The sequence below is a fragment of the Protopterus annectens genome, chromosome 7.part0 (assembly GCF_019279795.1).
Source record: "Protopterus annectens isolate FY-2018-M chromosome 7.part0, PAN1.0, whole genome shotgun sequence".
In the NCBI taxonomy this organism is placed as follows: Eukaryota; Metazoa; Chordata; order Ceratodontiformes; family Protopteridae; genus Protopterus; species Protopterus annectens.
In genome coordinates, this window is record NC_056739.1 from 332,363,157 (window position 1) to 332,380,064 (window position 16,908).

Below are 16,908 nucleotides of genomic sequence, written 5' to 3' on the forward strand. Positions count from 1 at the left end.
TTGGTTTTGTTTGGGATAGCATGATCCATGCATTCCTGAAGGTGTCCATAGAATGCGTTTATAAAGGATTCTGCAGTTTGAGCCGTAATTTCCACTGTCCTGGGGGCCTTGAAGGATTCCACCTCGGTTTTGAGAAGTGTGACATTAGCTTTTCAGAAGTTTTTCACTGTGGTTTTCTGGGCTGTGGGTGGGATCGGGATGTGGATATCCAGTGGAATTGATTTATGGTCCGATCTTACCAATGAGGGGAATACCTCTGGTATAGAGCATAGAGTCCCCATGTTGGTGATGACCAGGTCCAGTATGTTATCCCCTCTTGTGAGGGTGGTGACTAGTTGTTCCATAGCATTTGAGTTTATAAATTCTAGGAACCTTTGGGCTAGGGTGTTGGGGCTTGAGTAATGCTCCCAGTCAATGTTTGGGTAGTTGAAGTCACCCAATATAATGGTGTTTGGAGAGACCTTCATATACTTAGACCCAGCTTGTCCAACATTGCTCAGTATTAACCAACATTGCTGGATGTTGCCCAATATTACTCAACATTGACCACAGTTGTGCCAGTTGGTGTGTGCGATTTTCTTTACATATACTACATGGTGGTAAATGCTGTTTAGCACTGCTTTATATTGCTTAACACATGGCAATCATGCCTCAGGTGGTGCTGCAGGGCTGGCTATGTCGGATGCACATACTACACTCCCTATACATGTTTGGAAGCAGGTGGTGTCAACTTAGGCATCCCTTTTACTATATGTGCGAGTCAGAGAGAGGTATCATTTCCAGGGTTCCTACTCAGCCAGTGTATGTGCTATATGTTGCCTCTTTGCCAAGGCCAAAGCATACTGGGTACGCCTCCTTCTGCCTACTGGGGCAGGTTCAGGTTGTTCCCCCTCCGAGTCACAATCTACCTGTGATGGCCTTGGCAATGGTGGGGGGCTGTTTGGCCCAGGCCTATGCTGGTCCTGCTGCAGCTGTTTTCGCAGGATCATATTATGTAGCATAGCACATACCATGACAATTTGGGTACATGTAGTTGGCGAGTACTGCAAGGCTCCACCAGATGTGTCCAGGCACCAGAACCGTGACTTGAGCAGCCCAAACACATGCTCGATTACATTTCGTGTTTGTGATTGTGCCTCATTATGGCATTCCTGTTCAGGTGTGTGTGCATTTCTGATGGGTGTCATCAGCCATGACTCCAGTGCATAGCCAGCATCCCCCACTAGGTGACCATGTGGGATGTCCCCATTGGCAAATGTCTGGTACAGCTGCGTCAGATGCCAGATATGGGAATCATGATAGTTTCCAGGGCAGCCAGCACACACATTCAGTATTATGCCCCGGGCATCATGCACAACCTGGCAGTTGATGGAGGGGAAGCCCTTGCGGTTGAAGTAGACCCTATCCCGCTCACCGGCTGGTGCTTTGATGCGTATGTGCGTGCAGTCTATTGCACCCACTACCTCAAGGTATTCTGCTATTTGCTGGAAGAGACGCATATTGCTGGCCAATTCCTCATGGGAATTGGGGAAATATACATGATCACTGACATGTGCTGACATGGCATCCAGGAACTGGTGCAGTACCATGGATGCTGATGCCTGTGATATCCCCATCATGTCACCAGTTGGTCTCTGGAAGGTACCTGTTGCTAACATTCTTAGGCCAGCACATACCTTGGTTTCCACTGGAATGGATTCCCCTCTGTTGGTTCTGTGTGAGGCGTGGCCTGCACAGCTCAACAATTTGCTGCAAGAGGTCTCTGTCCGCTCTATAGCGCTCCACTATCTCCAGCTCATGTAGCCCCTGGTAGGTTACCCTGGGCCTGTACACTCTTCTCCGTCTCCTCACTGTGGGTTGTCCAGCAGCATTCGCATTATCACCACCCTCAGCATGTTGCATATGTTGCCTTATAACAGCAATGGCAGCCCCTAACATTTTTTGTCTCAGTAAAGCTTTTTCAGTTTTCACTTCTATTAACTTACTGCAGTGTTGCAGTGTCTCTTGAGAGAAACATAATGGACTGTTGTTTGCAGAGTTTTAAGTGCTGGGCTGGGCTGGGCTAATGTACTGCCTGTGTAATTGCCTGATTCTGATTGTTTTCACCTGCTAGCTCTGCTAGTACTCCCTGGTAACTTCCTACTATTTGGTGTGCTTCCTTTTCCCTTTCTGTTTCTTCAGGGGGCAGCGCCGCGCACACAAGCGCAAACACGCACACACCAGCTCACACACGCGTACACATGCTTATACGGACTAAAACTTGCTTATTCTTGTTAAAACGCGCGCACACTAGCGCAAACACACTTACAGCTGTTTACACAGCCTTACATATGCTTACTCCGGCTTACACGCACGCGCACACGCTAACACATGCGCACACTGTCTTACTCGGGTTTACTGGCGCGCACACGCGCGCATGCACGCTCAGCAAGAAACTTTGGTGTTATCCACGGCATACACCTTCAATTTCTTTACTTTACCTAGCCTACCTGTTGACACACCTCTTTCAATGGTATGTAAATGTCACCTGACACATGCCACTCAGCTCCAATGAGCTTCACTTCTTTCATACATGCCCCCCTCATGATGTCACCTATCTTCTACTCTGTTACACCCCTTATCCTACTCCTACACTCCACTGACTGTGCTCATTTGCTATGTAAACTTGCGATTCACTATCCTAACCCTAATTTGCATAGGATTGCCTACTAATGCTTGGTTACATCTCTTAGACTGAGCTTCTCCCCTTAGCAACCTCTACTCGGTGGCCATGTTGTCTTCAGCCTTCCATTCACTTGCATTGTAAATTCATGTCAGCAATAAAATCTACATTTGTGGATCTTAATTATTGATTTTCTGTTTTTTAGGGCGCAGCGCATTTGCGCGGTACTGCGCTATGCTTAAATCCCGGAGATCAGGATGAAAAAAAGTTATTTTATTTTTTATTTTGCATCACTTCACATTGCCAATGGCCGTATTTTTGGCCATTGGCATGCATCCTCCTGTAAATGCATCCTTTTTTTGGAGCTGTCATGGCTCCATTTTGCTATTTGCAGAACCGTACTCAGTTGTCAACTGAGTACATTTCTGCAAATAATACTACTCCTACTCGGACAGGTTCGGGTTTCCTGGATCGCAAATTTACCTCATTTGCATAGCTTTCGCCTGCAATTGAGGTAATTTGCATATCCAAGCCCTGTCCGTGTAGAACTAGTTTTGAGAGCTCTGTTACACGCCTCTACCAGCTGTTCCTGGATTGCTCGGCGGACATGTTGGCTGCATGGAGTCTTACTCTACTCTTAGACTCCATGCAAGCCTTTGTGAATCCGGCCCTATATATTTTTTAAAATATATATCATGAAGATTTAAATAAGGATAAAAATATTAATGTAAATGAATATAAAACAGATATTTACAGAAAAAGCTTTGCCAGTAAACTGAATGATCAGCAAATATCATTAAGTAAACCAATTTCCTTGCCTGAGATTAAAGATGTGTTGAAGAAATGTAAAAATGGTAAAACCCTGGGATTAGATGGTTTAAGTCTGGAATTATAGAATTTACCTCCATTGAATGTGGTAGAAGTGCTTAGAGGAATTTTTATTGTGGTTTATAAAGATAAAATAATTCCTCCTTCATGGAAATTTTCTATAATATCTCCAATTCTTAAGCAAGGAAAAGAAAAAATGTTTTTGTCATGTAGAGTTATCTGTCTTTTAAATGTAGATTATAAAAAATTACCTCTATTCTTTATATCAGATGGAGAGATATATTAGATAATTTGATAATAAAGACCAAACAGGATTTAATGTTAATAGACTACTCTATGGCAATATAAAAGGGTGACAACTATTTTATATTTAGCAAAGAGTTTATATAAACAAAATAGCCTTAATCTGTCTAGATATTAAGAGATCCTTTTATTCTGTCAATTGGAATTCTCTGTTTAAAACCTTAGAAATATTTGGATTTCCCGAGCAGTTTGTTGAAATAAAAAAAAATTAAACAGAGATTCTAAAGTCAGTCTTAAAATAGGTACTTAATATTACAAGTATTTACCTTTAACAAAGGTACATGACAAGGATTTCTAGTGTCTCTTGCATTGTTTGCATTAGTCATAGAATCTTTTGCCAATAGTATAAGAAGTAATGACAAAACTGAGTTTTTTTTCTATAAGTAACTATCAATCTAAAATACAGCTATTTGTGGATGATATTTTATTAACTATAGGGAATATTAATGAGTCAGTTAAAGAAATAAATGAAGAAATAGAAAAATTCCAGGAAATATCATTAATGAAGTTTAACAACAACAAAGCTGAAACTATATGAATCAGCAACTGGATAGTAAAGTAATGGACAAATATAAGTATAATTGGAAAGGACACATTAAAATTCAGCAAGATATTAATAAGGTTATTAATCATAATTTTGTTAAAATAATATTGGATGTGTGTCTTCTTACTAAACAATGGAATGAATGTTTCTTTACTTTTGAAGAAAGGTTAATTATTATAAAAAATGATTATATTGCCAAAAATGATGTATTTATTGCATTCAACAGCATTAATGCAGAAAAAAAATATTGTAGAAAATGGAGAAAGTGTTATCATTTTTATGGTATCCTAAAAAACAAACAAAAAAATCATTAAGAAAACAATATTAGACAATGAAAATATGGTGGTATTAGTTTCCCAGATATAGATTGTGGCAACTTTTAACCCAGTTGTACTCAAGTTGGATCCACATGCTATGTACGTAAAAATGAACAGATAGGTTGTATTCTTTGCATTTTATACTGCATTTTCTCTTATTTTATAATAATAGTCCCCACTCCCTAATTTTGGAAACATTGCCAGTGCCTGTTTATCTTTTCCTAATCTATTAGGAAACAAATAAATACCTTTTCAGACATCTTCGAAAGAAGTAGGTGACCCAGTAATTGAGGTTATATAAGACAGTGTTAGAAAATAAAACTTGTACAAATCTTTACATTTGTTACTAAAGGACCACTAAAAGTCTAAAAGGGCAGAATGCGCTTCTGCATTGGTTTGGTATAGGATATTTATACACACACACACACACACACACACACACACACACACACACACACACACACACACACACACACACACGTAGTTATATAGTTTAATTTCAACATTTAATTGTATTAAACTTGTTTCCGTAGCTGACCATCAGCTGTCACCAATTTCTTTCCTTGTTCAGAGTCTGCTGGACCCACCTTAGCCTCTCTAGGACTTAGACAGACCCATTATGGGGCCCATTGAGGGCTACAATGGACTAAATGATGCAGCTAATTAGAATATTTTTGTTGGCTTTGTTGTTTGAAACTTGACACTTAAAAAAAAAATCTATCAGCTTTGATTCCTTAAACTTACAAAGGGGCAAAATGTAAATATGTAACTTAGTGTACTACATAAGAGGACAACGGTTAAAAAATGGCTAAACCCACAGCACATAGTAATTTTTCAGCGGTGACCATCTAATCAGAGCCACACAGTGGGTAGAAAAGAATATTGTGAGAATTAAACAGGAAATGCCACATGTTCTAGGTCTAGTAGTACATAACTGTTAAACCTGTACACTCTGTATAATATAGCAATAACCCATGCCTGGGTGTGGGTAATGCTGGATTTACCCATGGTTGGTTTTGAAAAAAGCAACAGAGAAAGCAAGATCTCCGTTGCTTTTTACAAACTGTTTCGCTATGTTAAATGGGTTTAACATAGCGAGACAGCTTTAAAAAAAGCAACGGAGAATCTCTGTTGCTTTTTTAAAGCTGTCTCGCTATGTTAAACCCATTTAGCATAGCGAGACAGTTTTGAAAAAAGCAATGGAGAAAGCAAGATCTTCGTTGCTTTTTACAAACTATCTCACTATGTTAAAGGAGTTTGACATAGCGAGACAGCTTTAAAAAAAGCAACAGAGACCGTTGCTTTTTTTAAAGCTGTCTCGTTATGTTAAACTCGTTTAACATAGCGAGACAGTATGAAGCAACAGAGATCTTGCGTTCTCCGTTGCTTAAAAAAAGAGTTATAGTAATGGAAAAAGTCTGGGCGACTGGACCTTTTTTCCATTACTATAACTGATTTACAATGTGCACACTGACCAATCAGCGTGCACGTTTTTGAATATTAATGGGGGGGGGGTCGTTGTATAATAACTTTTAAACCTGTACACTCTATATAAATATACATACATGTAGGTTAAGTAAAGATCTTTTTGTTTCATAAATTATTGAGATGGGTTTTTTATATATATATATATATATATATATATATATATATATATATATTTTTTTTTTTTACTTTTTGATAGCAGTATAGAAATTTGTAATGTAAATCAAATTATAATAAAGTATGCTTGTCTTTTTTTTTAAATACTTCAAATGGCTGCACTTGTTTAATTAGTTGATTTATTACTAATAAGATTGATTGTCATAGTCACACACAATAGCTCCTGAAGTCCACTGAGAGCCCACACCAGCAAAGCACACATCATCGGATTTAGAATTTTTTATTGTACCAGAAGCCAACGAATTTCTTGACCAGTTGGTCTAGAGCCTTCATCCTTAATCATTAGTCTACACCCCAACACGCACACACACACTGTTCGTTTGGTTTTCACATTTTTAACACCATTGTTTATTTAAATTTATATGACACAATTTTTTTTTATATTTAAAATATTTATTTTTGACAACACATTATCAGGCCACATCTTTTGCGACACACAATGATTATTTACAGTCATCACAGTTTTAAGACACACATAGTAAAAAACGGTCATCTGAACAATGCATTAATTTAACAGCATACAATTATAACAATACAGCATGTGGAACATTCCCATGTTTAACAGTACATTAAAATATACTGCACAACAAGATATTTGCTAATAAATATTTACATACAATATATTTAAAATAATAATGCCACATATTTATTATTATAGTTTTTACTGTATAATAATATTGACAATATATAAAATTCATTTTATATTTATTAGCAATATGGTTTATATCCTTGTTTATACATTAAATTGTGATGTTTTTATAAACATATATATTTTCAAACAATAGTAATAGACATAAAATGAGTGTTAATTTTGATAAAATTGTATATTTTTAAAGCTTTTATAGTACTGTAGGGTAAAACTGTTGGTTTTATTTCATATGTTAAACTAATGGTTAAATGTATGTAATTGGGGAAAATTATTAAAAAAAAATTTTTAGGTTTTTAAATTCCATGACACACCTAGTTGTATGTTGGAAGAGAGAATCTAGAGGTACTAGATGAAAGTGCTCAACATCTCATTGGCTTATATCTATTATTGGTTTACAAACAAAAAAACAAAAGCTGCAGTGGTTCGTGGTTCCTGATTAATTGAGCCGTGCTGTGCTTACAATTTGTGATATAATTGATTGTCATAGGTCGTTTTGCTAAGTTCTGTTGAAATCTTGTATTAGTTAAAAAGAAAATGCTGCGGTTTTGCTTTGGACTTTAAGCATTCATTACTAAACATTTTATTTTATAGGACCCTGTTCAGTCTCCATTTTTTGTGGTCATTTCCAAAACACTTATTCTTGAGTTTTTGGTTTGGTGGTGTCCAGTGCTACCTTTTTCTTATATTTAGAGAGAAAACCAGAGGAGAAAAATTGATAAAAGTAAGGAAGTGAGTGAAGAAGGTAAAGTAAAAAGATATAAGGTATCAATAGGTATTTGTTCACATTTAGGGATATAGTTTATCTTGTTGTTAAGCAAGAACAGTGCAGCTTTTGGTGAGGAAGACTTTCAGAATGATTTTGAAGGATGGGGCGGAGGGTATTGACATAATGGATATTGACAAAGAGTTCCAGGCCTTAGCAGCATTGTACGAGTACAGATAATGCCCATTGAATGGATGATGAAGAATTACTATTTTTGATGTGTTCTGACTGGGGTATCTTTTCGATATTCTGGCAAGAATTACTACACAATTTGGACATTGCCGGGGACACTCTTGTTCTTGTGGGCCCAGGATTTCTAGTACTAGGACAGTGCGCCTTATGGAACAGTTCATTTTCAACATTCTGAGATTATTCTTTAGCAACTGGACTTTATTTGGATTTTTGTAGTCATCCTTTAAGAACTGTTTTTTGTTTATTTTGAACAATATAGTGATATAATTTTTTTATATATTGTACAAAGCTGTTTATCTGCATTTGTATTTAATACATTGCTCATATGACAAACGTTTTACCAACATTGTTTATGGTTTGAATACTTTGGAAATACTTTTGTACTTGCAATATTTTCTAAGTATTGATCAGCATTGCAATAAAGAACTTTTTTAGTTCTAGTTGACTATCTTTATGTGATTATTCACTGTTTACCCTTACTCATTTTTCTATTGTTTATTAGGGGTTTATTAGCAATATAGGGATGAGTGGCCATTTTTTCGTACTCCAGTTTGTATGTTTACCACTTGTGCTATGACTTAAGAAGAACTTTTTTGATGGTTCTAACTTCATTTTGTTTGGGTTCATCAGTTCATATATTTATATTTATTGGCCTTATATATTGTACAACAATTAGCTTTCCCATGATTTGTGTTTTATGATATATCTATAGATTTTGACCTCCTTGTCTTTCATCAGCTTCCTCGGGTTATATTGGGCTTTTCACCCTTTTCCCCCCTTGAGGATATACTAAGTTATACACATGGGTTTATAAAAACTATTTGTCTAACTATATTTATGCCAGTTTTAAGATGCCTACTATTAGATCATGCTGATATCTTTTTGTTAATACTTTAATAGTGGTGTTATTTCTATTATACCTCTAATTTTGAATTCTTGAACATACCAGGATTTGTGCTTTTGAATTACCTTAGTGTTTCATAACTACCATTATTGTCCTAGTTTTTGTTCTGGACGTGGTCCCTATTATTCTCTAATATTATTTACTTTTTACTGCAGGCCATCATTGTCCAGTTCTTGTCCTTTTATACATTCTGTGGTATACTAGGGCGTGGTGTTGTGATTATTATTGTTTATGATATATTTACACTCTAGCTTCAATATGGATCTAAACAGGATTCTTATTGATCTTTCCTCAGATAGGGATGATCTTGTGGCTTTTGGTATTGGTGAACAACCAAAAGATATGGAACATAACACTATTGATAATTCAGAACAAATTTGTGAAAAATTATTTCTTGATTTGAATAAAAAGATGAAAGCACTGAGATCAAATGTATGGCATCTTAAATTGCTAAAGGCTTATTTAATCAAGGGTATAACTCCAAGGAGCTTAAGGGTGAAAATCCAACCTCTGGTAGCAGTAACTGACAATATGTTGATTAATGAGTGGACATCTATACAGCAAGAATGTTCCAATAGATTTGTGGAAGCATTGTCTAGCTATTATATCAGGATTACTGACCAGGATACACTTAAGGTTAGCAAACTTATAGAGGATTGTAATCAATACCGGGATGAAACTTATTTTCCGGGTCTTTTGTCAAAACTGAGTTCTGATTTGCTCAGTTTTGAAACACAATTGAAGGAAAGAAAGCTGAAAAAATTTTCTAGAGATCAAACAGATTATGAATGTGGCCAAACATTCAAACATACTAAACATGTTAGGTTTGAAGATAGACACAGAGGTATGAACCCAAATCCCAAACGTAAATGTCCTAGATCTATTTTAAAAAGACATGGTAATCTTAGTGATACCACCAGTGCTGACACTTCATCTGGCACAGATAGTGACTCACAGAAGGCTACGGACTCCCCAACTCCTAAGCGTAACAATTTTGGGACCCCTTTAGGCCATACAAGAGGGGAGGTAGGAAACACAAAAAAAGTCACAAATTTACACAACCTCATGGAATTACTGACCAACAAGTAAACAATTTTGCATATAACAATGTATGTAATATTTCCAATACTGTTTTAACTGAACAACAGATTGCTTTGTTAAATAAAGGGATGTCTTTTATACCTGGCTTTTTTGTGTCAGAAGATACTTTTGCACAAGACACAATAGCTTTTTGTAGATTAATAAACTTAAGATTGTATTTTCAGGACAGCAATGAACAGTGTCAATTCTCTGATAATTTCAGATATCATCCTTCCAGTTTTACTCCACCTATGCATCCTTCTGTGAGCTTATTTCAACATGGGGTCCTCAAAGATCTACATTTTTCAGCAAATACCACCCATACCTCTCAACCTGGAAACATAAAAAATCTGGACAAGGCCCATGAAAAATAGGTACAAATCTGTACACTGATTAACATAAAATTTGCATACATAATCACATAACCCCACCCACTCCAATGGAATCATGGGATACCAACTTTCAAACCAAACTGAACAACAAAACGAAAATATAGCACCAGAGTCCCCTTGTAGCCATTCCAATGTCCCGTTATTTGGTTATTTTGCCCCATTTACCATAAACACTACTTTACTTCTACAATGATTATTTGGATTATATTTTTACATTTTATAACACAATGCACAAACACTAAGATATCTGCTAAACAAAGCAATACTGTCTCACAATGAAAATAGACTTGGCATTAAAACTTCTCTGCCCTTGAAACTCACATTCATTGAAACAGCATTGAAACCCACACCACATCCAAAGAAAATGCATCTGGCCAGTGGTGGATAAAGATTACCTTCTTTGGGCTATTTTCAAATCATAGGCCCCTTGCACACAAAACAAGAAACATATATGAGTTCTTTGATACATATTCCTGACTTTATTAAATTATATTCATTGTATAATACAGCACACTTGTTACACTTAAGTAGAGTGCATTTTAAATGTATTGTTTAAACATCTTTCCAGTAGGCAATGAAACAAAAACGCATGAACCAATAATGCGAAAACTGCCCTATTCAGAACATTTCCATGACAAAAGTCTACTTACACATACATATATATATATTGCAGAATACATTCAAGCCAGTCTATGTCAGTATTTTAAATCTTAGGGGGATGCAGAAACCATGCATGCTTTGTTACCGTTCAGCGATAGACAGACATTTGTAAGTACACATGTTGAGGAGCTTCTTCTTACAGTTGTCATACAGCAAGGTAAAAGATTACAAGACACCGCAAATCAGAACTGAATGATCCATTTCTCAATGATCAGGGCATAATCCTAGAATCCTGAAAACAGTGCACTGTAACATTTCAGGTGAAACTAACTACAGATGCCAGGAAGGCTAGAGCATGAAAGGAGTTTCCCAAGCATTAAATATGGTGTGTGGAGAAGCCATAGAACAAATCCGGCCCGGACACAGTGAAAGGCATGTAGTTGAGGGAACAAGAGCTCTTGAGATGCATGCATAGTTTTATGATGGCACAAAATTTATGATACATGCTATACCAGCAATAATGACTGAAGATGTAGTGCTAACATCTCACAGTGGCATGACTAAAGTGGAAGGTATGCTTCATACTAGCAGTGAGATCAGGCGTCTGCCCACATGCTGAATATGCCATTTGTAATATTAGTAAGTTACTTCAGAACATACTCTAAATATGCTGAGATGTTGTCCACTTAGTACTGTATTCTGTATGCCAAGCAGCTGCAATGACATTTATAGCCATTTATCTTGTTCTCCTGTTTCTGCACTTCAACATAACAAGTGAAGATGCTGAAAATACAAGACACACTAGGAGGATGTTATAGCAGGTAGGCCCCTAGATTCACAAAAGCCTGGTACATCACTATGGGATTTGTCATTCATATTCAAAAAAATTTTTTACCAGGCACAACTGATTTCCTCCAGGAGTCAGGGAAAAAAAAAACTGTACCTATAACTTTATCATTAGACCCATCATATGATACTGTGCCCCCTATGGCATGTAGTTCTCAAAGCATATCATCAACCATGAAAGGTGTTGAAGAATTTTTATCAGGAAAATGGTTTAAACTTATTAAGCTATGCTGATAGTTTAAAAGCTATACAATATACTGCATGCTGTCTCATACAGGCTCCTTGAGAGTGTTCTGTACCTGGTTTTCTGAGCAATGAAATACTCCTCCATGCTTGAACCATTACACCTATGGCAGAGCAATGAACCTGCACCAAAGACTTTAATCTTCTTTGAAAGATTAATAAACTATAATGTCGCAATAGCTTTCTAGCCCAACAAATCCCTTACTTATAAAATAATCTTTCTTTGCATGACAAACATGCAACACATTGGCATCATTCAAAACTACTCTGGGAGAGTGGATGGTTGACCAAAAATCACATCTGGGGTACTTGGCCGACATTCTTAAGTTATGAAGCCTATTACAATTATTTTTGGACTTAGCTGGCTAGACTTCTCTAAGGTCCTCTGGACAGCATGACTAACATGTACCTAATAACCTTTGAACTAGATTCTATTTGCTTACCTATTCCTCCTACTGACATCATGCATTTAATTAATTGTTCTGTTTTAGCCTTAACTGTACTCTATAAGGAACGTGAACTATAAGAATTGCTTCAGGTGATACTTTGATATGATATTCTACATCATGTGAGAATCTTTATCCTTCAGACAAATAGATTTTCAGGATGTCACTCTAATTCTCTTCTACAGACTCTATAGCCTCTGACTTATGCTTTTGTACAAGAACAGAAGCATTGCAGACATTATTTTCAGCATTCTTTTACTATGAGCAAGATTTCTTTGGTAGTAGAATTCTAAAGACACACTGTACTTTAAGTTCTTTACTCTCCACTTGTATTTTGACAGCTGTCCTACTGCATTAGCTTTGGAAATGGATAAATATTCAAACTGGTTGTCTTCAGAAATACTCTGAGTCCCTTACAGACATTCTCACAGTTCTGAGTCAGTTATTTTCTGCATTATTTGTAAGACTTGACCACAATTAGACGACACATTTTGAATACTCAATGCTTTTTATCATTTAGCCTTGCAAAAGTGCATTCATGAGCTCTCTTTTTATAAGGCACGTGGCTATAGAAACCTCTCACCCCAATATATTTGTGTTCACAAAACAAAAATCTTTAACAGCCTAAACATAGTCATTTCGCAAACACATTACGGCCATCTGAGCTGTCCGAGAAATTTGGTTGAGAGACTTGTCCTGGACTCCCTTTATCAGCTCCATAATTTGTTTTAGTTGCATTGCATGACTAAATAAATATTACATTTTTTTTTAAAGATAAACTACGTTAACAAAACTTACTTAAATGAATTGAAAGAGGCAGCGCGCAGACACACACACTCTCTCTCTCTCACTCACTTTTAAGCAGTACCAGGCTGTAGAAGTCAAGTCCGCTCTCAGCTTGCATCAGTTGTTTCTCCACTCCTTCTCCTTGCAGAAATTAAGTTTCCTTTTCTGCCAGCAGCAGTTGTTCCTTTCTGTTCTCTCACCCAGCAGAGCAGATAGATCCATGATTGTAGAGCAGTACATAACTCCGCCTCCGTTCTCCCGCAGATAGTTCCATTTAAGAGCCCGGAAATGTATGGACGTGAGCCTTTGAGCTCAATTCCGACAGGCTGACAAGCGACGCCATCATCGCTATGCGTCACAGGCTGAACAGCGCTGACGCCATCGCCAAGGATGACATCAGCCCAAAGCGAAAAAAAATTCAAAACCAAAGCCGCAAAATCGACTATAAGCTACTGGGAAACGGCAACCCAACACGACCCCCCACCGTGGTCGGTAAAAGGAATTCCTCGGGTGGGAGCCGCAAAAATCGTGGGGGAAGTGGGGGGGAAGCGTGGGCTTATCATTCCCACCCAAAAAAACTAAAAAAAAAGAATTGGTGATTACAGTGCCGCAAAAATGAATATAAGTGCCACTTGGGAAACGTGGCACCCCATCATTTGGACCCCAAAACTCGGTAAAAACCGAGGAATTCGGTACAGTTGGGAGGTCTGATACCACCCCACCTAGGCTTAATAATATCTCTGAGTTGGAATCATTATGTCTAGCAGAATTGGTGAACAATAAGGAATTGGTTATTACTAATGCTGACGAAGGAGGGGCAGTTGTTGTTATGAACTGGATTGATTATGATATTGAAGCACATAGACAACTTGATGATGCCAGGTATTATACCAAGATGCCTATAGATCCAACACCCATGTTTAAACATCAAATTGATACTTTTCTTAGTTCAGCACTGGAAAATGGAATTATAACATCTGATACTCTAAGACTTTTGAATATTAAGGACCCCATCAGGCACTATATATATTTTTTGCCCAAAATTCACAAGGATCTTTTACATCTACCGGGCAGACCAGTTGTGGCTGGGACTGGTTCCTTAACTGAACCTCTATCTGAATTTCTGACTAAATACTTAAAACCTTTATTATCCTGGGTTAGATCCAGAATACAGGATACTACACAATTTCTGGGTATTATCAATGAAATGCAGACTGAGAATGATTGGTGGCTATGCACCCTAGATGTGACCTCATTATATATGAATATTCCACATTGGGCAGGTTTGGATGCTATTGAGTACTGGCTTCTTAAATCCAACCTATACAAACCTGGTTTTAACACTTTTTTGACAATCTTGACAGAACATGTGCTTACAAAAAATGTGTTTTTTTATGATAAGCAATGTTATCTTCAAATTCAGGGAACAGCTATGGGGGCATCCTTTGCCCCCATTTATGCCGATTTATATATGGCATACATTGAGGATCACATCATTTATGATGCCACACACAGTCTTTATTTACCAGAGATTGATATCTGGCGTAGATATTTGGATGATTGCTGGATGGTGTGGAGAGCAGATATTGAATATTTACATGAGTTTGTTCAATATCTAAATGACAACAAATGGGGATTACATTTTACCATCACTTATAATCAACATCAGATTACTTTTTTGGACATTCTGATAACCAGGAATTTTGATAATACACTAAACACTGAATATATATCAAAAATGTCCTGATTATAACACTTTGCTCCACGCATCCAGCTTTCATCCAAAACACATAGCCAGAAACATCCCTAAATCATAGTTTATTAGGGTAAGACGGAATTGTTCTGACGATGACACCTTTCGATTATACAGCCAGGATTTGACTGACAGGTTTAGGAATAGGGGTTACAGCTCAGGATATGTCTCTACTGCCAGGAATTATGCATCACATTTACCCATGGATGAACTTCTTAAATATAAATGTAAACAAGTAACTAAATCTAACATCTTACGTCTTACGACTACCCATGGTAGAAACACTAACAAGTTTATTGATATTATCAAAAATAATTGGAATATTCTTTCAGCGGATCCTATTTTGTCTTCCATCATAGCTCCAATGTGCTCCTTTTCTTTCAGGAAGGGCAAGAATTTGGGAGCTTATTTTAATTACTATAAACACCATTCTGACTCCATGCATTTACAGTTGGCACAGACTACTATTACTGGTTATAAGTTGGTTGGCTGCATGCCTTGTGGCCATTGTAACAATTGTAAATATATACTGAGAACCAAACAATTTTCCAGTAACAATAGCAGTATTGTATTTGATATTAAGTTTTTGCCAATTGTAACTCTGATTGGATTGTCTACATGGCCTGCTGTAGTTGTCATGCTTTTTATGTCGGTCAAACTTCTAGACCCTTTAGGTTAAGGGTCTCGGGACATTTGAGTGATGTTAAATGTAAAAGAACCAGTAATGCACTTTATAAACACACACTTAAACACAATACAGCCAAATTTCATTTTTTGATCATTGATAAAATTATTGGTGATCGTTCCCAGAAATTTGGTTGGCATAATAAATTAAATATTAAGGAGAAAAAATGGATTGTTAAACTGGGCGATCTTTTTTATCCTGGACTAAATGAACATCTATGAATAATAATGAATATTTATAAATTGTTCTATTAATATCTATGAGCTGTCCAATCACTTTTTGTTTTCAATTAATTATAAGGTATATTTGGCTTCAGTTGTCTTTTACAACATTACACTGATGAAGGCTAGGTGAAAATCCAAGCCGAAACCAGTCTGTTTTTGAAGTTACTATTCAATAAATCTTATTCCACAGCTCCTTGTTGCTGGCTATTTGCTTTTAGGTACAATTCTTATCTGCTGTGCAACTTTCTCCATGCAGGGGAACTGTTTTTGGTAATGCTGGATTTACCCATGGTTGGTGTGGTTTGGTCATGACGGTGAAGCCCAAGTGGCCAAACAAAGCCAACCGTGGGTAAATCCAGCATTATCCACACCCAGAAGTGGGTTATTGTTATTATACAATGACATTATTTAAGAAAAAAATAATTACTTTTCTTAAATAATGGCATTGTATAATGCCTCCTTGCTGCCCTTCCACAGCTGTCTGGTATTCTGTGGCAGTTCTGATGTACTGCGCATGCATATGCCTACGCAGTACATCAGGGCTGTGGGCAAAAGCAACGGAGAAAGCAAGATCTCCGTTGCTTTTTACAAACTGTTTCGCTATGTTAAATGGGTTTAACAAGAGAAGACAGCTTTAAAAAGCAACGGAGAATCTCTGTTGCTTTTAAAGCTGTTTCGCTATGTTAAAACCATTTAGCATAGTGAGACAGTTTTGAAAAAAGCAACGGAGAAAGCAAGATCTCCGTTGCTTTTTACAAACTGTCTCACTATGTTAAAGGAGTCTGACATAGCGAGACAGCTAAAAAAAGCAACGGAGACCGTTGTTTTAAAGCTCGCTATGTTAAACCACTTTAACATAGGGAGTCAGCTTTGAAAAAAAGCAACTGAGAAAGCAAGATCTCCGTTGCTTTTTACAAACCGTTTCACTATGTTAAACGGGTTTAACATAGCGAGACAGTTTTAAAAAAAGCAACAGAGAATCTCCGTTGCTTTTTTAAAGCTGTCTCACTATGTTAAAACAATTTAGCA